The following is a 17,523-nucleotide window of genomic DNA, read 5'->3' as shown; positions in this document are numbered from 1 at the left end:
GAGGCATGGCCAAAACTCACCAGATGCTGCAAGCATATGATTCCTCCATGAGAGTTTATATGGTACAGCTGTCTTTAAATGTTTTTGTAATTGAAGAGACTTTAGCATCTGGTCCTTTGCTTATTACTCTTAGATCAAATAGTCACGATCTGAAGTCTACTTTTAAATAATGCAGGGGAAAAAAGAGAACTTGAGGCACTTAGGGTACATTTCTCTCAGACTCCCCACTTTGAAGTACTTGCAAAATCTGAGTAAACTGTATAACAATAAAAACAAAAGAATAAAAGAAGCAAACAACTCCAGTAGGGAATGAGATGAGTTACATATGCATGCAAATACCTTCATCACTTTAAAAGTAGGTAAATAACAAGTGCTATGCACCCTTGATATTTTTTTCATCATGTAAAACCAACATTACTCTTCCCCTTACATGCTATTGTGTAATTCAACATCACCTCCAACAGTTGCAGATTTGCTGCTGTCATGAGCAAACCAGGATATGTGCTATGGTACAAACACCCTGCAGAAAAACCTCACCTACCCTGGACCACCTTTCCCTCTAATAACATTTGTGGAGTTCCCATGGATTTCAGTTAGTCCTAGACGGTTCTTCTGAAGAAAAGTAGACATTTTTCCACATGATCACTTCAGATTTATGGATGAACACAAGATTATCAGTTGCTTTATGATCATTGCTTATTTGAAAGAATATATTGAACAAAAAATAATCCTAATGATTTAAAAAAATTAATAATTATTTTGTGTGCCTACATAAGTTTGGGAATATTAATTGATTTAATCCTCTGTGAAAGCACCTTGAAAAGAGTGGGTAATCTGGCATATTACATGAATTGAACTAGGCTGAGTCAAAGGGGGAATTTCGTTATTTGTCTATGTAAGGCTGACAAACTATTTTAGAGGAAGGTTTAGTCTAGAAATGAATTTCTGTAAGGCTAGCTAGCTTCTCAACCACATCCTAGGCCTTTCATATCATGACTGGATGCCATAAAGCGAGGTCTTCATTATTTTGATTGAAAAAGGTAGTTTTAGAGCTGTTAGGGTTTTTTTTTTTGAGAGGCTGAGATAGCCTTAAAGGAAATTCAAAATAAGAGCAACTGTAGTTCTCCCAAGCTCTTCAAAGCACTTTATGTAATTTATAAATAGGCTAGCATTAGCTTAAAAATGCTTGGGAATTATGTAACAGCATTTTAATTCTTGTTCTGAAAATAATGTGTCTTGTTACCACATGGCACAGATGCATGTGTTTGACTTCAGCAAGATAATGACTGTCTTGGGTTTAAGGAGCGAGACAGATGCTTTTCACCCCTTCCTAAAGGAAAATGCTCCACACTGGATTGGAAAGAATTAGACCTTTAAAGGGAAGTACTATTAATGACTACATACAGCAGTACAAAAGCACATAAAATACATGAAATCCATAGTCCACCTCAGCCACACTACCCAGAAAGCTCATTAGGCCAAAGCTTTCCACAACCTCCCTCTAAACCAGGCCAAAAGCCCCCAGGCCTCAAATGCACACACACCCCACTAGGCCTCACTATTCCCCCACACTGAACCCAAGTAACACAGATGAAAATTCAGCTTGCCAGCTCAGGCCACTGAAGGCCCCACTGTCCTGCATTGCCAGAGATAAGGGAGCCCATGCTGGGAAAGGAGGAGGGAGAGGAGAAGGGGGCTGGACAGCTTGTGCTGTTCCTTTATAAAGGGGAGATGCAGGCATTATGGGAATGGAATAACATAATTTCCTGTGCCTACCCACTGGGCTGGACTGTTCAGCTCCTTGTACCCTCTGGTACTCTGGAGGAATCATCTCTATCCTCAGGGCACAGGCCTCAACCTATAATAATGACAAAGTTTTGTTACTGGAACTGTACATTTGTTCACCATTTCCAACCCCATTATTGTAATCATGGAAGTGATCAAAGAAACAGATGGGTTTGAAACTGGCACACAGATTAATTTTGTACTTCAGGAATGTCAGAACCATCATTATAATTTGGATAAAATTCTTACTAGGTCAAACCCAGACACCTCCTCCTTGAGATTTCTGGTTAGCAATTGTAAACAGTGTGTATTATCATATTGTTTGAAATACAAAAAGACTTTTGATATTACTGAAGTATAGTACCAACAGCTCTTCACTAAGTGCTTGCAGTTCTGGGAATGAGTTCTAATATAACCTCTATAAATCTGTTTTTCTCTTCTAAGACTGATCCAAAGGTCGTTTACATTTTCCTGTCAGGATTGGCCTTCCAGTTATAGGCATCTTATAGTGATGAATGCCTCTTGGGGAAAAAAAAAAGTCCCCTTTTGCAATATCTATAATAAATTGAAGGTATAGACATCACCCACAGATGGGAGAAAGATAAGTCGATGTTCATCTTTCATGCTTGGGGAGTGAGTGTATGTCTAGATTTGGTTGAAGACTGCACAGGAAGAACCAACAAATACACATCACTACTTTCATACTTCTTGAAAGGCTGATTTCACTGCATGCTTCACTTGTGCAGAGAATTTATTTTATGTATTACTTGAATTCTCATAGTTTAAGTAAATATGAGCAAGTGGCACAATTCAGTGCGAGATGAATATTAAGTGCTGGAAATAACCTGCTAAATCCATGTGTTGTATTACTTCCTACAGTCTCAGTTGATTGTATCATATTGAAACTTATGCCCTCAGACACCTGTATGTTACCTAACAACAAGAATTTTAACGAATATTCCACATGCACAATCTTTCTGTTGCTTGCCCAAGATTCCTCATTTTGTAGGTCTCTTGTCTACGCAAATATGTTCCCTAAGGTTAAGAATGAAAGACGTCTCTACTACAGACACTCCTGATTGAAATAGCAACTAAATGGCTGCAGTAATGAGAAAATTTCCTTTTCCCTTGATAATTCAGCTGCTTAGCATTGAAAAAAAAATGTTGAGGTACAGGTCCTTCATGAAATAAAAAATTAAAGAGTACTTCTTTACAATCAGAATTTGCTAATGACCCCACTATGGAAATGAAGAACAAAACTTATTGTTTTAATGGAAGTACGATCAGGCTATATTATTGAGACATGTCTTCAAAAAAGAGACTTTATAGACACTGTGACATGCAGTAGCCTTAGAAAATGCTGCTGCATTTCTGGAAGAAAGTGGTTAAAAAATACATGATGATGAAGTTAACCTAAATCTTTCATTGGCTTAAAAAATAGGTCAAGTAACACATTACTAGCTCTGCTGTAAGCCTGTACACAATCCCTGCATTCCAAAGTGAAAAAGGTTTTGCTTAGCATTTCTACATCTACTTTCATTCATGGTAGCTCCAGGTTAAAATATTTGGCTTTTCACAAGCATAACTTCCTTTTGCTGTCTTTAAAGTGGTATTTCATATGTTCCTTAGTGACTAGTCTTCTACTAAAAAGATGCTTGAATAAGCCATTTATAATTATTTTACGTGAGCTTTAGAACTAGAATATGTTCATGCAGGTGTTATCATACAGTTCATAAGCGACTTGTAAACAAATTTGTTTCTCTTTCCTCAGTCTGTAACTTCTAGAAATATCATGAAGTGTTCTGCAAAGCATTTGGCAAATGCCATGCAAATTGTGGAGACATTTGTTCAGCACAGGTAAACAGAAGATGTGATGAAGGTCACCCGCTTTGTAGGCTCGCCTATACAGCCAAGTTCGTCTTGTATCTGGATACTATCTTCTTTGACAGGAATGAAGGCTGAAGAACAACTTGACATATAATGAAACTTCTGACAGAGGAGGTTGTGAGGGGTGCCACCTACCAAAATGGAGGGCTCCTCTTGGAAGCTCTGCCTAAGGCTGGTTTATCTCGAATTGTATTTATTGTCTCGTGGGCAAAAAAACGTAGCTTAGATAGTCGTTTTGTTCCCAGTTATCCCGGTTCCGCGGGGCGGGGAGGAGAGGGGAGGGTGATAATTTCGGAGCTCTGTCTCTGCTCCCACCGCCATCCGCCGCACAGGGACAACGTGGGGCCCGGCTGAAGGCGGGACGGGCGCCCCCGTCGCCCGGGCGCCGTGGCCGACCCCTGCTGCCCGCCCTGGGGGGCAGAGGCCGCAGGGTAACGAGGCGTGCCGGCAGATGTGCGAGCAGGGCCGGCGGGGTGAGGAGCGGGGGAGAACGGCAGGGCCCTCTCGGTTCTCCCGGGAGCAGCCGCAGGTGCCAGGCCACTCTGCCCTTTCGTGAGAAGCCTCTCAGCTTTTCGGTTTAAAAAAAAAAAAAAGAAAGAAAGAAAGAAAAAAAGGAAAGCAATAAAGAAAAAGAGAAGAAAAGAAAAAAAACTTTCTAGAGCCTGTTTTTCCTAAAAAACAAAACCAAACACACAAAAAAAAAACCCCAAGAAAACCCATCAAACTGAGAATACAAGCTCTGAACCGACAAAAATGCTAACCACTGGAAACGTACTTTCTCCCCCGCCCCCCATTACTCTCAGCAAGCCGGAAAAAAAATTAAAAAGGGTTATTTTTAAGCCACTGCTGTTTTCATTAAATACGGGTCCTCCGGTGCTATCGCTCGTAAGTTTGTTTCCCGGGGGCTCTGCGCTCTCAGTTAGATTAATTAGAGAGGGCAGGAGGCGACGGGACTTGCGTACGTGCGACGCGTTTAGCGGCAACCTGCTCCGCAGCCTCCTTCCCCAAACGGAGCGGGGGTAGTGTCGGCGGTGCGGGAGCATCCCTTCCTTCTGCCGCCTGCCCTCCCCTCACCCGGGGTTAGAAAAGGGTTAAGAAACTTGGCTGGAGAGATGAATGGCGCGGCGCGGGGAGGGGCCGGGCCGCGCCGCGGCGGGCGAGGTGGAAGGCGGGGAGGATCGCGGCTGCGGGTTAGGCTTTGAAAGTCAGCCTCACAGGCATTGCAGCAGAGCCCCGAGCCGCGGAGAGAAGCCAAGTGCAGCTCGCCGTGTATGTGCGCGGGGCCGGGCGGGGGGGACGGACAGACGGACGCGGAGCAGGGGGGTGGAGGCGGCGCGTCCTGCCCTCCAGCCGGGGCACCCAGCCGCCAACCTCGGCTTAGGGAAACACTGCCGTTTCCTGGACTCCCGCGCCGGGACCGGCCGCCGGAACCTTCATCTGCTCTGGCCTCTGGGCCGGGGCGGCGTGCGTGATCGCTGCCTGCGAGGGGGCCGTCGCCGAAGTCTCTCTCGGAGGCGAGGTCGGTCGGCGGGCACTAAGCAACCCGCCTGGGAGGTGCTGCCACCGCTGCCGCGGCGGGGGGGCGGGGTGGGGGGGCGATTGCGCGGGCCCGATGCGGGGTGAGTGCGGTGATCTTCCGCTGGCAGCCGTGCTGGCAGGCGGGGGAAATGGCCGAGCGGGGCGGGCCAGGGCCGCGCTGCCGGGCGCGGGCGGTCGGGGAGGCGGCGGCGGGGAACAATGCCCGGGTGAGCCCGGCGCGGGGCGGCCGCGGCAGCGGGGGTTGTTTCCGGTGACGGCTGCCCCTCCGGCACACGTCAGCCCTGGTGCGAGTTGAAAGTTTGCCTAGCTAGGGTGGGCTTGAGGGAGCTGGAGGGATAGAAAAGTTAGTAGCCTTTAACCCTAAGGCCAGCGAGTGTTTTCTCCAGCGCTTGCTGCAAGTCTGGGTCCTCATTTCGGGGGGACACACGCTTCCTCCTCCCGGTGTGCGTGTGAATTATTTAAAGAGCCGCAGGCTCGGTGCGCAGTGGCTGCGGTGGCCGGGGTGGCGCCGGCGGCCGCCCGGGGGTGCGGAGAGCCCCGGCCTCGCCGGCCGCGGCCTCGCTGGCCTCCCGCCGCCGCCCGTCTGCTTTCACCGCAGCTGCTGGCAGGGCCACGCTTCCTTTCCTCTTTTCGCCTTGCCCCCGACTGTTTGTTGCCGCCCGCTCCACCGCTGCCTGCGAGCGGGCAGCCTGTGCCTTGGGTGCCTATTCGATCGGCTGCTGTTGGTGGCACACGCTCGGCTCCCTGCTTCCCCTAAAGATGCCTTCTCATCGCTTCGGCCCCTTAGGGACGTCGCTGTTTCCTTTCTCGACTAAAGGTTACTTTTCCAGACGTGTTTGTGTGTCCGTGAAGCCTTTGTAAGGTGATTTTTTAAAATTTTATTTTTAAGTTGTTTTTTTTTTTCCCCTTTTCTCCCTATAGACCGTGTTATTTGAGGCTGTTCTTTGTAAGCGTCAGTTGGTGATTAAGTTGGAAGGCAGCGAAACGTAAAGAAACGTAGCATGGGCAAAATAGGGGACAGCTTTGCAACGTGCGAACAGCCTTGTGCCTGTGCTGCACCTCTATTTTTTCTTCCTTCGGTACTGCAGATCCTGGTGATTTATTAGGTTTTTAGTTTAAAGAAGATTTTGGCTAAAATGCCCAATGCATGTCGAAGATGCTGACAAAAACAATGACTTCTGGCTTTGGGGTTATGTTGTTGCTAGCAAAGCTGAACTGGAAGCTGTCCTCTTGTGCCTCATCTCTCTGGAATCTGGACACTGTATTAGCACTGATTTTATTTTGAGGGAACCTGCATGCAGTGTCTGACAGCTTACAGGCTGATTAGAATTTAACTGAGTCATGGCACTATAAATGTTCAGAGATACTGTAAAGCTTTATTTAACAAAGAGTGCAAATCCGTGCTGTGAAGACCTGTGGGGAGGAGGTAGTCACTTGTGGAAAGAGGATGGTCTGTCCATGAGTGAGTAGCAGAAAACTTTTTAATACTCAGGTGTGATTTACTGTTTCTGGGACTGACTGAATACACTAAAAAGTGACACATCAGGATGTCATACAACAAAGTTTTCTGAGTTGAGGCTATCTTGTAGTTAAAACCTGATTTAATGGTATCCGTGTAATTGCTGCTATACAAGCAGCAAGACTTGACACACTGGACAAGCAAAAGTTCTCAAGCAGAACGACATTCAGGCAGGTTAGGGGTTTTGGCTGCCTGGGGCAGCTGTCTTCCAAATTTGTGTTCAAGCAATCTGACTTATTTTATCAGTGGTCTCTTTGGATATAGTTAACATTGGCTGCAAAGTAAGACAGAACTTTGGCCTGAGCAAAATGCCTGTGTAAAGGGTGTACGTTTTCTGTTGAGTGGGATAGAAGCCGTAACAAGTAGTGACTGCATGTTTCAGGTGGGGGTGAAATCTGATCTCCTGTTAGACTGGCCTACAGTTCTGAGTTACCTAAGGGGTGAGAGCTGTCAGTGGTTTGCAGGTCTTTGCAGACCGTGCATGCACAGAATACTAGAAACTGTCAAGTGCTAAACAGTACTGGATTAATTTATTACTATTTTTTTTCTTTAGGCAAAAAATTACCAGATGAAACTATGCTCTTCCTCACTGCTCCCTGGGCTCCTTTCTTTTTCTGAAGTGAAACATGCTAATCGAAATTGGAGGAAAATAAAATAGCCAAAACTTAGTAATACAAAACTCTGTTGATAAAGAAAGTAAAAGTCAAGTGATGTTTTCATATTGTGTGAGTGATTTAAGTACTGGCTGTTGCAACCTGCAGTGTTTGATGGCTGTGTTTAGGGTGAATCTGTTCTGTAGAAGGCACCAAGGAATCTGTCTTTTTATTTTAAGTGATGCAGTAGAGATTGCAGAACTCAAACATGAATTAACTTTATGATGAGTGTGTTTGCCTGTAGGTTTTGCTTAATGTGGGATCAGTTTGAAAGATTTGACAAAGCCTTGCTTGCTTAAAGCTTATTTTGTCTTTTCAGAGCTAACTTTATTTTTCTGGCTTTGAACACTGGCAAAAGGTTTCTGCAACACTAGCTGCATTATTGTTAGCAGCAAGAGCACTGTTAATTTTACCAGGGACAGTGTGGGACAGTAAATATTAAGAGGACTGTTTTGTGTTGTGCCAAGCATATGTATAAACTTGCCCGAGGCAAAGCCAAAGAGTTGCGTTTCTCCTCGTCAGCTGAATTGCTCAAGGGTTGTGCTTGACACCTCCTTGCAGGGCTATCAACACAGACAGGAAAATAAAAATGTTTTATTAATTTTAAAATCGCTCTTCAGAACTTCAGTCAACCTCAGAAACCCGATGATGTGTGGTTGTGGTGGGTTTTACTGGTTGGTCGGTTGGTTGTTTTCCCCTGTATTGGAATGTCTAGGGAGCAGGGGAAGAAGGTAGGGGAGGCAGGCCAGAAGAGAGACTGAGAAGGTGTGGGGGTTCCAGCTGGGCACCTGATATGGAGGCACAGCTTCTTTTGAGCTTTGGTGGCTGACCTCCCCACAGTGGGGCTCAGCTAGGCTCCTCTCCCAACCTCTGGGCAGCACATGCTGAGCAGCAAGCTATAGGTGGGATAAAGAGGAAAACTGTCCTGTGGCTTAAAAAAGGGATAAATAACCTTTTGGGACAAGAGGTGCAGATTTTGAAGTATAAGTCATTACTTCTCATCAGGGGTTTAATGACAGGCAAGTGGAAAGATAACACAGGCAGGGAATGAAGCCTGAACAGGAGGAAAAGTATAAAAGAATATGCCCAAATGTACCAAAAAGATAAATGTAAACTTAACAGCCTGTCTAAACAGTCTTAAACTAAAGGCAAAGAGGTTAATGGTAACAGCTTTGTGGTTTGCTCTGTCTTGCTGCCAGCAGGCCAAAAGGATAAGAACACTAGCTATCTGAACTGTGCTGGCCTGCCGTTGGCAAATGTGAGGAAAGCTATGAGGAAAGTATTTAAAAGGCTTGTGACATTGCTGCTGGATATCATCGTGTTTGCTTTGCTGGTTGCATTTGAAAACACCAAATCAACAAATAAGGTGCTGTGGTTGGCAGGAAGTACTTTTGGTGGGCATCTGTATAAAAACTTTCATGCCTTCTACAAGGGGAAGATCTGCCTCAGGAAAAGCTAGCCGGAAGATTCTTTTTGGTAAAGATGAATACCTACACTTAAATCTTTCTGGATTATTTATTTCAAATACTTAGAAATGTTAACTGACCTATTTAGCACTTGAAAGCATTAATTTGGTAGTTTATTTGGCTGTCTGTTGCAGGTCACTTGGCTTGATGGTTGGAGGAGGAGAATAGGACTAAGACTCATGTAAATAAATATTCATGTGTAGAAAAGGGAAAAAAGCAGTTGCTTAGCCATCTTAGTTTGGGTCAAGTCCCTCCTGGCATAGTCTTCTCATGTTACTGGAGCTCATTGCTCCTGTTCAATTGCCTGTCTCGAGAGAAACTTTTCATACCACTTATTTCTAAATGCTGTTGTCTTCAGAAGTGGATAAACCAATTGTACTTATAGGCAAAATCAGATGAAAAGCAGAAGTTAGCCGTCTTCTATTAGTCACTGGTTTTCAAGAGATTGTGCTTAGTGTAGCAAAGAAGCTTGGTGTTGGGGAAGACTTCTGGAGGCCTGCTTTTCCTCCTTTGGAGAGAGTTATGAAGGGAGTCATCCTGAGAGATCACACACTAGATATAAAACATTGCAGTCCTGATCATAACTATTATTTGAAAACAAATAAGTGTATGTTTTAATTCCCCTCCCCTCCCCCAAGTGCCTAATGCATGGCTATGTTAAGTTTGTGTCTTCCTCATAAAACAACAGTACTTTTGTTCTTGTTAGTGATAGGCTGATACTGCTCTGATGATGATTCTCCCCCAGCAAACTTTTAAGATTCATGGCTATGGGCTTTTTATTTCTTCTGTGCCCTATACCACTGTGAAAAAGGAGTGGGAAAGGAAATTGAAGTGTCTCTTTCAGTGATGTAAAAAGCAGGGCTTGCCTCAGAGATAGAAATGATTATTCTTGCCTCAGGAGATAGTCCTCTTGGAGTTTTGATCCCACTTTCAGCAGTTTATAACATGAAACAAATCTTCTCCCAGGCAACCAGCACCAGAACAAGGGGACACAGTCTCAAGCTGTGCCAGGGGAAGTTTAGGCTCAAGGTGAGGAGAAAGCTCTTCACTGAGAGAGTTGTTAGCCATTGGAATGTGCTGCCCAGGGAGGTGGTGGAGTCACCATCCTTGGAGGTGTTCAAGAGGGGATTGGATGTGGCACTTGGTGCCATGGTTTAGTCATGAGGCCTGTGGTGACAGGTTGGCCTTGATGATCTTTGAGGTCTCTTCCAACCTTAGTGATACTGTGATACTGTAACATGCAAAAAAACTGGAGGTACAAAGCAAGTGATCCAAGAATGAAGTTTTGAGGACTAAAAGTATTCTAGAGAAGTGGGATATTTTCTTTCCTTTTTCTTTTTATCTTTCTTTTTTCTTTTCTGTCTCTGAAACATTATTGAAGAAATATGTAATTTTCCCTAGAAACAACAAATGCTTGTGCTCTCTTTTCTCTCAACTCTTTCAAACCTTTTGTAGCTGGTTTGGAACACTGCAAAGAAGGCTGTTTAATGCTGACCTAAAGGAAATTCTGTCTATACACTGAACCTCGAAGACAATACCTTGTGGAGTGGTTGTTGTTTTCTTTTCTTTTGAATTCCTCCCCCCCACCTCTTTTATTTTTCCTCTTTTTTTAATCCCCCTTTCCCCTATTAGAAACCTACCTTCTCTTGAAAGATGCAATGCTTAAACCCACTTATTAGTAATGGAAAGTATCTTGTCTACATCTGTATCACAGAACAGAAATACTGGAATGAATGATTTTTCTCAAGTTAAGGTGACTCAAGGTGAATATATAGTCATATATTTTAAATCTTTTTTAAATGTGGTGCTAGAAGGCTTTGAGCTGTGTTTAGTAGCACCCTTGTATCCCTAACTTCTCTGTTTATTTTGACTGCAGCTCTTTTCCCTGCCCCCCTCCCCATCGCCTGAGCAGAATACACGTGTTGAGGATTGCTACTGCTCTGCTGTACAGAATGCCTTTGTATTTTGTGGTGTATATAAGGGAAGGATTTGAAACGGTGTCTGCACGTAGTGTTTCAGGGTATTTACATACTCTTCAGTTTAATTGGACATGTTGCTTTGTTGGGTCTAGCATGATTCTGTCATTCCATGTACCTGAACCTTTGAATTGGTCTTTTTTTGATGACAACCCATCGACTATCAACACCTGTATCTTCTTCTTGTTTCTTCTCTTCCCCACCCCCCCTCCGGGTAGCACATTGCCATCAGAGTTGAATATTTTCTCCAAGCTGGCTTTTGCCCAAGTGGTTTTGCTGATGAGGGGAACTGCTGAGAGCTGCCCCCAATGCAGACGCTCCTCACTCTGCCCCTTGCATGCCCTTAGCCAGCTGCAAGGTCCTCTGTGCTAGAGAAGTTGTGTGTTTGCAAAGCTTTTGTGTGCAGGTTTTTGTTTTACAACGAGAGGCCCAGAGGTGTGGAAAAGAGGAGAGGTGCTCTCCCTCTGACAAGCAAGAGGAGAAAGTTCATCCAAGCAGAGGAGATAGTCTATCACTTGTTTATTTGTTTTATGGTGCTGGGTTGGTGTAGTTTGGTGTGTTGTTGTTTTTTTGCAGGTGGATGGGGGGGGATGGTATCTTACTGCAGTAAAATATGCCTCTTAAAGCATAATAAACGTGCTGTTTGGGTGGTTACTGGGTGACAGAAGATTGAACATAGCCTTTCATGAATGAAGTTTGTCACAAGAACAAGCCTGCAGTAGTGTCAATAAGCAATCTGGGCTAGCTCCAAGTTTGCTGCTTTTAGCAGAAGCTCACTTAATGATAAAGAAGTTCTAAGACATTTTTAAGGAGGTGTTAGTGATGGATAACATCATCTAACTGTAATAGTGTATAGGTTTTGATTCTCCAACGCGAGGAAAAAGGAATATTTGATTTTCTGCTGCTTCTTTCTGACTTTGTAGACCCTAACATTGCCTTTACCAGTTACATATATGCACACTGTGCTCTTCCTTGTGTGTTTACTTAAATTAATAGCAGCTCTTTGCCAAATGTGGGTTTGATGTTCATAGGTGCAAGTTTGGAGTGTTAAGTAGCAATTGCTTAACATGTCCCAGGTGGGTTTTTTTTTTTAATGGAAGGAAGGGGAAGGACTGTGGCATAGAATCAGAGTTGGGTGTGGATCTTGTTCTTGTGGAAATGCATCTAGACTTGAATTAAGACGACAGTAAGTTGTTTCTGCTTGTTTTACTGCTGGTTCGGTTTGGTAGGTTTTGATTTCTGAAGTTTGGAGCTACATGCTTCATCTGAAATAAAAAATGATATCTCTGATTTTTACCAGTCAAAAAGCACCGCTTTCTGTTGCACAAATGAAGCTGATGGAGGTACACTGGCTAGCAGAGCTGGCATGCAGACTTTCATAGGGTGATTTCTGCTGTTCTTTTCAGATCAAGCATGGAATTGTTGAGGAGGAAAATCGTTGTATCCTTTAACTCCTGAGGAAGGGCTTTCCTGATGGGACCACTTAAAAGGTAAATAGTTTGTTTGGGTTTTTTTCTTTGACTTGGGGTTTGTCTTGCCGAATTTGTCAGACAACTGTCTGCCATGAATAAGTCCTGGAGGATTATAATATATTTTAAAGTGATAAACTTACAAGTGAATCCTTCTCTTTTACTATAAGCCTTTTTTTAGTGACTTCTGATTAAAGAGAAAGAAGCGTTTTTATTGGTGTTTGAACTTCTTGTTTGGAATTCACTGTGAGGTCCTGGTTGTTTGGGAGGTAAAGAGAAGCACTTGAATTGCATGTAATTTCAGAGTCAAAGAGTAGACTAAATAATACTTAACATATTGAAGTCTCATTTTAAAAATAGATCCAAATTGAGCTTTTGTGGCAAGGGACTGTCACAGTAAAATCATTATTAGATATTGTGTTACAGTGGCTTGTAGGCACTGCTGTCATTGTGTTTGGATCTGCTCCCTTGGTTCCCATTTCCTAAATCCTATTTTGCTTTGATACTAGGGAATAATTCCCCAAGTGTTGTCCAGTGATTGCTTATATATATATGCACTTTGGTTTGTGAGTAATTTTATTCACTTGAGTAGCCCCACTGTACTCAGTGGGCCTACATGAATGCCTAAGAACTGGAGAATGCTGATGAGCATAAAGAATACAATTTGGGCATGTAATGGTTGACAAGCAGTTGTTGTTTTGTTTCTGGTCTCTCTTAGGACTCATTTGCATTGCCTCCAGTGGCAACTTCTGTGAGCATTAGTAGGGAAGGTCTAGAAGCTGGAAGCAGTCTATCAAATCCCAGCCTGCAAAACTTCTCTCTTGTCCATTATAATGGCACAGATTGCAGATGCAAAGATGTTTTCCTTTTTTTCCTTTCTTTCTTGTTTAGTAGTAACTGTTACTTGACTTCATTTTAATGTAACATTGATCTGCGTGCTTCAGTTTGAGTGTCTCCAACGCGGTAGAACATGGCAGAGTGAAATCAGTAGAAAATATCTGTGCTTTTTAAAGTTGAGGAGATACAGATTGCTCCAGAATTGGTGTTCTGAAAGTACAGAGAATCCTGTATTTCCTATTTAGCCACTGAAAAGATAGATTGGATTTTTTGTCTCATTTTTTTACATTTAACATTGCTATAGTGCTGCTTAGCTGTCTGAGCAATTTCATTTACAGGAAAGTTAATTGTGTTGCTTACTGGTCTCCGAGTCAGCAAGATAAAGCACTTTGCAACTGAACCTTAATTAATTAGCTATTTAAAACTGGAGAATTGTGATCAGCAGCAGATGGTCACTTAGGCAGCCTTAACAGATCTTAGTAGGCAGTGACTTTTGTGGCAACAAGCTTTTGAAATCGTTCACATCTTCAGAAAGAGCTTAAGTAATTCAAAGCTTTGTTTCCAAATCGTTACGTCTGTTTAGAGGCAATTCACTTTAGTCAGAGTTGCAGAAGTTTAAGCTGTTAAAAAGGGTCTTGACCAAATATTCAGCTTGTCAGCAAGGAGGTTAAGCTAAAGATCTGAGACAACTTGTTTGCCTGTGTATACATGGCTGCTAATACTGGCACACTTTGCATTCATGGTTCCTGTTCTAACCAGCATTGTAAAGCTGTTATGTGCTATGTCTTGATTAATTCTTTTTCTTTTTGGGATGAGGGAGCAACTCTGGTTGTAAGTGCTGATTGTAGAATACCTATGTTGGCACACAAGTTGGCATTGCATACCCTGCAAATAGCTTAAGTGTGGAGTGCAGTAGAGCCCTGTCTTCATCTGAAGTTTTGGGTTTGTTCCTGGAATTAAATTTCTTATTTTGACTTCTGGATTGGGATAGTTTTTCTCCAAAAGAGTGCTGCTTGGCAAATGTAAGTGTTGATCTTGTTGATCAACAAGGAAGAAGTTCTTCGGTAAGGGAGCAGTGTGACTCTGCAGTAGGCTGCCCTGGGAGGTTGTGGATGCTCCTTTCCTGGAAGTGTTCAATGCCAGATTGGATAAGGGCTTGAGCAGCTGAGTCTAATTGAGACATGTCCCTGCCCATGGCAGGGAGGTTGGAGTAAATGACTTAGAAGGTCTCTTCATCTAGTTTCACCCTCTGCCTCCCCCATTACCCCTCTTTCGTTTTCCCAAAGCAGCTCCTGCTCCTCCCCACCACCCTGCTTCATCTTACTAAAGCAGCTCCTGCTCCCTCTATGCCATACTCCACCCTGCCAAAACAACTTCTGCTCCACCACCACTTTTGTACCCACCCCAGAGCCAGGGACAAGACCCTCAAACAGCCAAGCTACCACATAGAGGAGCTCAGCCTCAGTAAGGGGGCCCAGAGAGCCAGAGATGATGTTGGAGGAGTCATTGATCCTATTCCTACCTAGCCGGGGGGCCACCAGGCCCCCCGGCCTTTGTTGTCACCACCACCATCACCCAGTGTGCACCATGAGGGAGGACTCACCAGTGATGAGAGGAGGATCCTCAGCCCAGATGGGCTCAGCTTAGGGCTTCTCCCTTACCTGGGGGGGATTAAAAAGGGGAGTGGGTGGAGAGAGCAAAGTGGCCACACCTGGGGTGGGAGGAGACTCCAACAGAGCCCAGATGCTCTGGGATTTGAGGGGGAAATGGGGCAGATGTGGTGGGAAAGGGGTGGTGGCGGGAGGGGATTTGAAAATAACTTTATTTTCCAGAAATCTTTCACAATGTACAACTGCAGTTCATGGTTTGCTTTGCCTCCATGCAAAAAGAACAAACCCACCAATACTTCATAAAATAAAGCACAATGGTGGCTATTACAATGAAATCTTTCCATTGTTATCATTTTGCTTGGCAGGAAAATCTGTGCTTTTCAGATATAAAGATAGCAAGTTTTAACCAAAATAAAAAAGTTCTGCAAGAGTGAATTTTTTCCCTGGATACCAGCAGACAACACCAGGGTGATTAAGGGACTGGAGCATGTGCCTTACGAGGAGGGGCTGAGAGCCCTGGGGCTTTTTAGTCTGGAGAGGAGAAGACTGAGAGGGGATTGAATAAATGTTTATAAGTATCTGAGGGCAGGACAAGGGGCAGAGGATATAAACTACAGCACAGGAAGTTCCACCTCAAACTGAGGAGGAGCTTCTTCACTGTGAGGGTCACAGAGCACTGGAGCAGGCTGCCCAGAGAGGTTGTGGAGTCTCCTCTGGAGACTTTCAGGACCCATCTGGATGTGTTCCTGTGTGACCTGTGCTGGATTCTATGGTCCTGCTCTGCCACAGGGGTTGGACTTGATGATCTTTGATCTTCCAACCCCTAACATCATATGATCCTAAGATAGAGATGAGGATTGAAAACTCAATCGTTGTAACTAACTTCTAAAAGGAGGAGGTGGTGAGCAGGGTTGGCAGAGGCAACCTTTAATTGAGGAATTGGTTACTGTAAACCAGTTAAGTCCTATTTTTAACTAGAGGTTTCAGAGAAGAACAAATGGGTGTCTCACGATCTTTGGCTGATAGTCTGTGCTTTTATTTTTGGATGAAAACCCCAAAGCCTGAGGATATGAAGTTGGAAACAGAAAGGGTTTTTCTGTTGTTTTGTGTTTTTTTTTCCTTCTTTCTCCTCTGAAGAGGGAGAAGTAAGTTCCTTCATTCTATGAAAAGCTCTGCTTTGTTCTTTCTGTGAAGCTGATTAATGTTTGGTTGTATTTCATCTTTGAGGACCAAGGTAGTGCTTCTGTCTTGGCAGCCTAGGAAATTTGGTAAAGGGATTGGTAACTTGCAGAGTAGAAGAACATTCCTCGTTCTTTCTGTAGCTTGGCATTTAATATTTTACAGCAAACTTTTAAGTTTAACATATTTGAACTCGTACTAGATAGGGTTAATAGGCTAGAACAAAAGGTCAAAGCATACGGCATTAGGCTTAATTAAGGGAGAGCAGGAGTGGCAGGAGTATGTGACAGTTAAATGGGTTTCCCACAGACTAATGTCTGTTACAGTGCAACCATGCCTCAACTTAAGTGGGTTATTTTGTGCAAAGGGCAGCAGTGATTAGCAGTTTGACACGCCAGACATTTCTGGCCAATCCCATCTGTTTTAGAGGTTAAAAAAGCACACCTTTATGAGCTGATAGATTGATTTGTGTGCCTGTCTGGTAAAGATTAGAAGTCCAAGGCCGATGCTGTAAATGCCAGTTATAGAGTATTGTACTTTCTTAGTTGTTCTTTGTTTAAACTGGTAACTGTGTTGTAATGGGGCTAACTGCCATAAAAGTGACCATGCGACACGAAGAACGTGGCAGGGTTGCTGTGGCAAGAGTTTTGAGCCAGAAAGGTCTGGGAGGATCTTTTCCTCTTTCATCAGGTCTGCTTTGAATGTGAGCCTGTAGGCTTCGGTCATCTCGCAGGGCTTTGCATGGAAGGGGAACGCAGCTTGATGCACTGCTGTGTAAGGCTCACCCTTCTTCTGTACAGCACTTGTTAGTTTACTTGTCCAGAGGTTATCTGCCTCAGCAGGAGCAGTTTTCCAGTTCCCAGCGCAATTGGCTTGGGGAGAATTTCAGTACTTAACAATGTTTCAGTATTGAACTTCATTCCACTCTGTATCCTTCCCACTCTCCTGCTGAACTGCGATGATACATGTGTATTCTGCTTTGGTTTTTCTGGGTGGTTTGGGTTTGTTTTTGCGATGTGGGGTGGTGGTGGTTGTTGTTTTCCCCTTGTAGCTGTTACACTGTGGATAGTTGTTTTTTTTTTCTGATTGTATCATGAGGTTGCCTGAAGCCTAAAATAAAATAGGTAGCACAATAAGTCTTGACTGTTTCTTGTCATCTTTATGACTTTGTAAAGTCAAAGTTACATTACTATTAATATAAGACTATTAATAAATCGTTGATGCAATAAAACTGTTTTTGATAATGTTCAAGGTTCATGCATAGTTGAAGGTGATTATCCTATTTTAAAATCAAGTAGAGGTCAGACAGTATTGTGAGACAACTTACTATGGCCCAAATGATATGTGATAGCTTCAGAACCAATGTTAATTATAAATGTATTTTCTTGCAACATCAACTTCCTTTGTGTTTTATCAATAGCACTGAGATGTATCTGCTCCCTTAAAAGTATTACTTAAAGCTGTCATTTTTAGATGACATTGTTTAAGTTTTATCTATTCTTTCTTCCCCTCAAGCAGTGACACTTGTAGCTAAATATAACTGAGGAATAAACCTGCATGAAATTAACATTTGGCACCTTGCATTTAACATCCCTGCATTAAC

General features: G+C 43.5%; 1 protein-coding gene across 8 annotated transcripts in view; it reads left to right on the top strand.

Annotated features, from left to right (window-relative positions):
• The first annotated feature begins 4,794 nt into the window (after window positions 1-4,794).
• The window catches only part of NRIP1 (nuclear receptor interacting protein 1), a 92,739-nt gene continuing 80,010 nt past the window's right edge, over window positions 4,795-17,523 (top strand). For 2 of the 8 annotated variants that reach the window (XM_068144436.1, XM_068144432.1), the window contains exons 1-2: window positions 4,795-4,941; window positions 12,232-12,315. The gene's annotated coding sequence lies outside the window, so the exon portion shown is untranslated. Of the gene's footprint in view, window positions 4,942-4,993; window positions 5,192-5,988; window positions 6,074-12,231; window positions 12,316-17,523 lie in introns of those variants that run through there. The other 6 variants (XM_068144440.1, XM_068144439.1, XM_068144441.1 and 3 more) reach the window with 4 other exon arrangements.

The sequence above is a fragment of the Melanerpes formicivorus genome, unplaced genomic scaffold, assembly GCF_026170545.1.
Source record: "Melanerpes formicivorus ecotype bairdi unplaced genomic scaffold, bMelFor1.0.p_v2 SCAF_11, whole genome shotgun sequence".
NCBI classification, from domain to species: domain Eukaryota; kingdom Metazoa; phylum Chordata; class Aves; order Piciformes; family Picidae; genus Melanerpes; species Melanerpes formicivorus.
This window is presented reverse-complemented; position numbering and strand designations above follow the sequence as displayed.